Source organism: Palaemon carinicauda, chromosome 42 (genome assembly GCF_036898095.1).
Source record: "Palaemon carinicauda isolate YSFRI2023 chromosome 42, ASM3689809v2, whole genome shotgun sequence".
Classification (NCBI taxonomy): Eukaryota; Metazoa; Arthropoda; class Malacostraca; order Decapoda; family Palaemonidae; genus Palaemon; species Palaemon carinicauda.
The window spans coordinates 14,144,091-14,151,590 of record NC_090766.1 but is presented as its reverse complement, the minus strand read 5'-3'; positions in this window follow the sequence as shown (position 1 = coordinate 14,151,590).

Below are 7,500 nucleotides of genomic sequence, written 5' to 3'. Positions count from 1 at the left end.
TGGTCCTGGAAGATAATGTGAAACTAAGGCCTAATTTCTTCCATCTGTTCCTTCGTATATTTAAAATTTCATCCATTTCTTTAATGATAGATAACCCTATCTGGGATGATTTCGCTCTCTGCAAATTACAACAAAAGATATATGAAATTAAAGAAGGATTTTAGTAAGGTCAAATCTCGGTTAAGGTAATGACACCATAGGATTGTGCTCTCTCTCTCTCTCTCTCTCTCTCTCTCTCTCTCTCTCTCTCTCTCTCTCTCTCTCTCTCTCTCTCTATTTAGTGTATTTATAATTACACACACGCACACACATACATACATATATATATATATATATATATATATAGATATATATATATATATATATATATATATATATGAATATATATATATATATATATATATATATGTGTGTGTGTGTGTGTGTGTCATTGTGTGTATGTATGTATGTGTGTAAGTAAGTAAGTAGGTGAGTAAGTAAGTAAGTAAATAAGAAAGTAAGTTAAAATGTCGCAAATTTTCTGTCGACTATGTTAAAATCTGACATTTCAATGTAGGTATTAAAAACTAAAGTTGATGTAACTGGTTAAGAATTTTTAAAATATGATTTTTCCCCATATATATATATATATATATATATATATATATATATATATATATATATATATATATATATATATATATATATATATGTTTGTCATGATTTTATTTCAAAAAATAAAATGATTTTCTTTATTCATGTTCCAGTTAGGATGAATCCAAGAAATCTGTAAAATCCGATAAAATTTTATTATTTTCAGCTCATGTAAAGTAAGTTCATCGTCCCAGACGAAACATAAAAAAGTAACGATAAAAATATTATTTTGTAAAGTGATTTACTTACAACTTCCGAATTAGTTGTTTGTATAATGTAAGTTAATAAAACCACAAAACCGCAAAAGTATCCTGTTGTGGTAAAAGGTTTTTTCCTTAAAAAATAATGTCATGTCCATCATATCTGGCGTTAGTTACCGCTTTCGAGCGATCGTCAAGAAAGCTGGTCAACTTTGGACAGCGAGGATATGAAAGATAGAAACATTTTATATTTTGAAGTTCGTATTAAGTAGCCCAGAAATATTGCATCTGATCAATGACAAGATATATGAAGTTTGTGAATGGGGTGAACGCCAAGTAAATCAATTAAATATTTGATATCTGAGTCTTCCGTCTATCATTCTACATGACTGTAGTTTTTAATTATGTGTTAGCCCCACTTTTTTGTGATCATTGTCTTCCAGTTTCTCTGTTTTCGCTTATTCCTATACTATGTTCTTTTAGTTTATTTTAATGTCAGTAAGAAAAGAAAGTCAAAAGCGACTTTCAAACAAAGAATCGGCCACCGTCTTGAGTCTTGACACCACAGGAACTTTCTTACTTGTTGCTAAAACCTGTCTTGTCATTTGACAATGACTGACGACTTGTGAACATACAGTAGTGTAGGTGGGGTTGGGTGTCGGGGAAGGTCCCCTGGAAGTTCATTGGGTAGGGGGACTGTCAGTGGACTGTCAATCACATACAAAAATCTTGAAGTATTTTGGTGAAAATTGCTTTCTTCCCATTTGGAATGATTGACGACTAAGAGAAGTAAGGCGAACCAAAGACGGGATTGGATTAAAAAAATATAGCAATACCTGTCGAGGTGTCCCAAAAGTGGTCCCCTTTTTAAAGGTGAAAACAAGAGCCTCATCCCCCTTCCCCCCCCCCCCCCCCTCGCTGTCAAGGTGTCCCAAAAGTGGTCCCCTTTTTAAAGGTGAAAACAAGAGCCTCATCGCTATCTTTCGGTTTTTGAAAGGTGAACCAGCGAGGTCCTCTGAGATAGAATAAATCGCTGATTTATTCATTTAAAGCCGATTGACGTCGCAATGTCTTAGGGCATGAAATCCGTTAGTCGCATTGACCTGTGCGGTATGTTGGAGATGAGTCATTAAATGTATTTAAATCGTCTGCGTTGGAGAAATAAAGGAACAATAATAACAAAACATTTTTTGGAAGTAGTGAAAGTCAGTTTCATTATCTGTGCTATGAACAAAGGGTTTATCAGTTCATATCTATGTTATGAGCAAAAGGTTTATCGGTTTATTACATGTGTTTATAAACAAAGGGTTTATTGGTTCATTATCTGTGTTATGAACAATGGGCTTACTGGTTCATTATATGTTATGAACAAAAGGTTTATCGGTTCATTATCTGTCTATGAAGAAAGGGCTTACTGGTTCATTATGTATTATGAACAAAAGGTTTATCGGTTCATAATCTGTTTTATGATCAAAGGGCTTAGTGGTTCATTATGTGTTATGAACAAAAGGTTTATCGGTTCATTATCTGTGTTATGAACAAAAGACTTATGGTTCATAGTTCATCCTTTTATTATATGTGTTATAAACAATGACATGAGTCTCTTCATAGTCTGTATATGACATATTTCTTTTGACGTTGTTAATGATCTTGAGATATTTGATATTCTTTATTTATTACTTTCCATATGGTTTATTTGTTTATTTATTTTCATTCCTCCCTGGGTTATTTTTCCTTGGTGGGGCCCTTGGGCTTATAGCATCCTGCTTTTCCAACTGGGGTCTTAGCATAGCAAGTAGTAGTAGTAGTAGTAGTAGTAGTAGTAGTAGTAGTAGTAGTAGTAGTAATAATAATAATAATAATAATAATAATAATAATATATGGTTCAATAAGTAGAATGTTGGAATTGAAGATAATTAAATCTTGTTAATTTTATTTATAAATATTAACATCGTATAAGAAATCGATACTTTTATTTTGCTACAAGTGCACCTTCAGTGGTACAGTTAGCTTCATTAATTCCGGTACATTTCAGGAAAAATGCTAAGGACGCATCTGGCAACTCTGTTAAGCAAAGGAGAAACTGTTGGCAACACTGCCTGTAAAACAAAATCTCTGACCTTATAAACACGTGATCAAAAGCATATTTATAAATTTCACGGAATGCTGTAAAGAAAAATAATGGTATTTTATTAACATCATTTCGTAAAATTAATAGAAATGCTTTTAAAGGTTTAAAGGACGCTCATGAATGGCAGAGGCAAGGGACAGTGACATTGCCCTAGCAAGCAGGACAATGCCCTGGAGACTGACCATACATACGTATGATCAGCGCCCAAGCCCCCTCTCCACTCAGGCTAGGACCAAGGAGGGCCAGGCAATGGTTGCTGATGACTCAGCAGATAGACCTATAGGCTCTTCCCCCAAACCGCCCCCCCCCCCAATCCTTATCTCACAAGGATGATGAGGTTGCAGTGACCAATGGAAATAACGATTTTGAGCGGTACTCGAACCCCAGTTTGGGAATCACCAGTCAGGGACGTTACCACATCGGCCACCACGACGTGTTTATAAGCTCAGCGACTCAATTTACAGATCAATTTCTCCTTTGCTAAACACAGCTGCCAGATGCAGACTTAGCATTTCCTAAAGGGTACAGGAATTAATGAAGCCAACTGTACGTTGTATATATTTATTACTTCAGGGTCTTTGCAACGTTCCTTCGGCCCTTAACTTCACTTGCTTATGTTCTTAACCTCCATTACCGCTTCCTTTCTTCCTTCTTACTATCCGGTATGTTTAAACTTTAGCTTTATATCGCAAGTACTAACCCCCCCCCAGTTGCATTTGGGCGCCGATTGGCCTCACATGCCCCAACGCAGGGGTGTGTAGCTCAAATTCACAAATCTTATCCAATTCAATCCAAATCTAACCTTATTTCTCATTCTTGCATATTAATTGTAAAAACAACGTAGGCTATTTCTCTTCGTTACTTATTTAATGGGGGAAAGTAAACATAGCGGAAAGTAAAATGTATCGAAATACACGAGAAAAAATGTATATTTTTTCACCATTCAGCCTGACAACCATCCATAATTAAATATTTTCTCAATTTTTGTGTACGGTCATAAGTTTAAATGCCAGGGTAATCATTCGGATATTCCGACCAAATGGGAGGAAATGAGGATGTAATGTAATTAATCGAAGCCATCAAATAAGTAACTATTTAGCCAAATATTCTCAAGAGTATTGAAAAAAAAATTCTAAACAGAAAAATAAACCCAATTCTCTTAAATCCCATGACATTCATAACTGGTTGTTAGAAACCACCGGGAATCCACCCAGTATCCCTTTCCTGAAAGAGAGATAGTGAACGTAGCGTTTACGAAAACAGTAAATCTTCCGAAAAAAAAAAAAAAAAAAAGAACATGGTAGAAACAGGATGCCTGATTAGATTATCTGAGCTCAAAAGGGCACTGTGATAAAGCCAAGGGAATTCAGGGATTTTCTTAGATAGAGAAGATTAGGGCCATAGCTGTCATCAGTCAAAATAAAAGATCCTGACGGGGGGGGGGGGGGTTAGAAACCAGACGTTTTTTTACCAGAATATCTTGCAAACCAGTAAGGCTGACTTCCAAATTATGCTTGGTCATCTCATGAGCTTACAAGTGAGGTCTTGTACCGCACTTTCATACACACTCATACACCGTAATGCTAAAGTTTTTTATATCTCGCCATCTCCCGCACTGATAATAGAAAAACCTGTTTAGCTTGCCATTGCATGTTTCACATTGTTGGAATTTTTGTGCCCTTGTTGCCCTCAACCGTTTGTATAAAGCTCCTATTCTTGTTGAACAAAGTCGCTTACATTCACCTCTCACTTCTGTTAGTACCTAACAACTACCAAAGGCGAGGTGAAGGTATGTGATTTTATTCAACAAGATAACGAGCTTATATACAAACAGTTCAGGGCAACAAAGGCACAACAATTCCAACAATATGAAAAATGCAATGGCAAGCTTAAACAGGTTTTCCTATTATCAGTGCGGGAGAGAGCGAGAGATAAAAAAAGCAATAGCATTACTGTGTATAAGCGTATATGAAACACTTTCTGTAAAGGCTATGTATTGATCAACACCTTGGCCTCTATGGATCATAAGATGGGCTGGTAAACTGCCATATAATTTCTGTAGCTGCACTTTATATCCTTTTACTTGACCTCTTCCTCCTTCCGTTTGGTTCCTCTGACTGTAAGGCATTTATTTATTGAATGTCCCAGTCTTGTGGGTATCACGGAACAATTCCTGTCCGAAGCTCGTGGTGAGGAATACTATAGTCCATATCTTTTATCGAGGCAGATTTGCACCGACTCGCAGCGGTGCCCTTTTAGCTCGGAAAAGTTTCCTGATCGCTGATTGGTTAGAATTATCTCGTCCAACCAATCAGCGATCAGGAAACTTTTCCGAGCTAAAAGGGCACCGCTGCAAGTCTGTGCAAATCTGCATCGCTAAAAGAAATTGACTATAGTTTCGTGATACTTCTTCAGAGTCCTCTGAAGACGTATCACGAAACTAGTCAGGACTTGATTTTATATGTCATATTGTCATTTTCCCTTTGGTTCTGAGTATCACGTTTCCCTGTAATTTTTACGCATATGTATGTATATATATATATATATATATATATATATATATATATATATATATATATATATATATATATATATGTATGTATATATATGTATATATATATATATATATATATATATATATATATATATATATATATATATATATATATACTGTATATATATATATATATATATATATATATATATATATATATATATATATATATATACAGTATATATATATATATATATATATATATATATATATATATATATATATATATATATATATACAGTATATATATATATATACAGTATATATATATATATATACATATATATACATATATATACATTTATTATGTATATATAATATCTAAGTGTGTGTGTATATTCAATGATTGTATGTATTTCAGTTGGCGTCGAAAGAGACTTCATTAGTCATATAAGAAGGGATTGATGGAATAAGAAATATGAGAAACGTCAGTTTAAAAACTCCATAGAATAATTAATAACATTCTTGGGCGTAGAAGCTCAGACGCAACGCGTTCATTTTATAAAGGTGATAAATGTTAATAACATTAGGATTGCACTATGACACTGGGAGAGGCTTGCGTAACACTGCATAGATTGCTACGAGCCAGATCATTAAGTTGAAAGATTGAATGAAAATGAAAAAATAGCCAATCAGAAGAGTTGTAGAGTTGAAACTGAAAAAAAGAAATGCATTATGAGAAGAGTATCAATGAAAAGTCTAAGCAAGTGTATCATCCAAATGTGGTTGGTGGAAGTTGGAACCTACTGAAAAAAGGGATAGAAATTGTGCGGAAGTGTGTGTAGTGTCATTGAAGGTGTAAAGAGGAAAAGAGATATGAGAGGTAGCTGAGGACTGACATTGGTGATCAGTATGCTTTAATTACGGTGATTTTCAGTATGAGTGTCATATAAGTCAACAATTAAAATTTGTTAAAAATGTCATGTGTAGGAGGAGCTACAAAATCATTTCGACTACATTTTGCATCCTGTCTCGATGATATGATACGTTTTGTGAGAACATCCTTTAGTTTCGTTCTGCTTCGAGTACCGAAGGGGTGCCAGACAGTATTCAAACTGTGCTTTCATCCTTGACGTCTGTGGTGCCCAAAAGAAGACGTAAAAGTTCGTCTCGTGCACAAAAGAAACCAAAATTTCGTCTGGTGCCCCAAAAAAAGACTGAAGTTCCTCTGGTGCCCAAAAGGGAGACTTAAAGTTCATCTTGTGCCCAAAAGAAAGACTAAAAGTTCATCTGGTGCCCAAAAGAAAGACTAAAAGTTCGTCTGGTGTCCAAAAGAAAGACCAAAAGTTAATCTGGTGCCCAAAAGAAAGACTAAAAGTTCATTTGGTGCTCAAAAGAAAGACCAAAAGTTCATCTGGTGACCAAAAGAAAACTAGTTTATCTCGTGCCCTGAAGTAAGACCAAAATTACATCTTGTGCCCAAAAGAAAGACTAAAAGTTCATTTGGTGCTCAAAAGAAAGACTAAAAGTTCATCTGGTGCCCAAAAGAAAGACTAAAAGTTCGTCTGGTGTCCAAAAGAAAGACCAAAAGTTAATCTGGTGCCCAAAAGAAAGACTAAAAGTTCATTTGGTGCTCAAAAGAAAGACCAAAAGTTCATCTGGTGACCAAAAGAAAACTAGTTTATCTCGTGCCCTGAAGTAAGACCAAAATTACATCTGGTGCCCAAAAGAAAGACTAAAAGTTCATTTGGTGCTCAAAAGAAAGACTAAAAGTTCATCTGGTGCCCAAAAGAAAGACTAAAAGTTCGTCTGGTGTCCAAAAGAAAGACCAAAAGTTAATCTGGTGCCCAAAAGAAAGACTAAAAGTTTATTTGGTGCTCAAAAGAAAGACCAAAAGTTCATCTGGTGACCAAAAGAAAACTAGTTTATCTCGTGCCCTGAAGTAAGACCAAAATTACATCTTGTGCCCAAAAGAAAGACTAAAAGTTCATTTGGTGCTCAAAAGAAAGACTAAAAGTTCATCTGGTGCCCAAAAGAAAGAC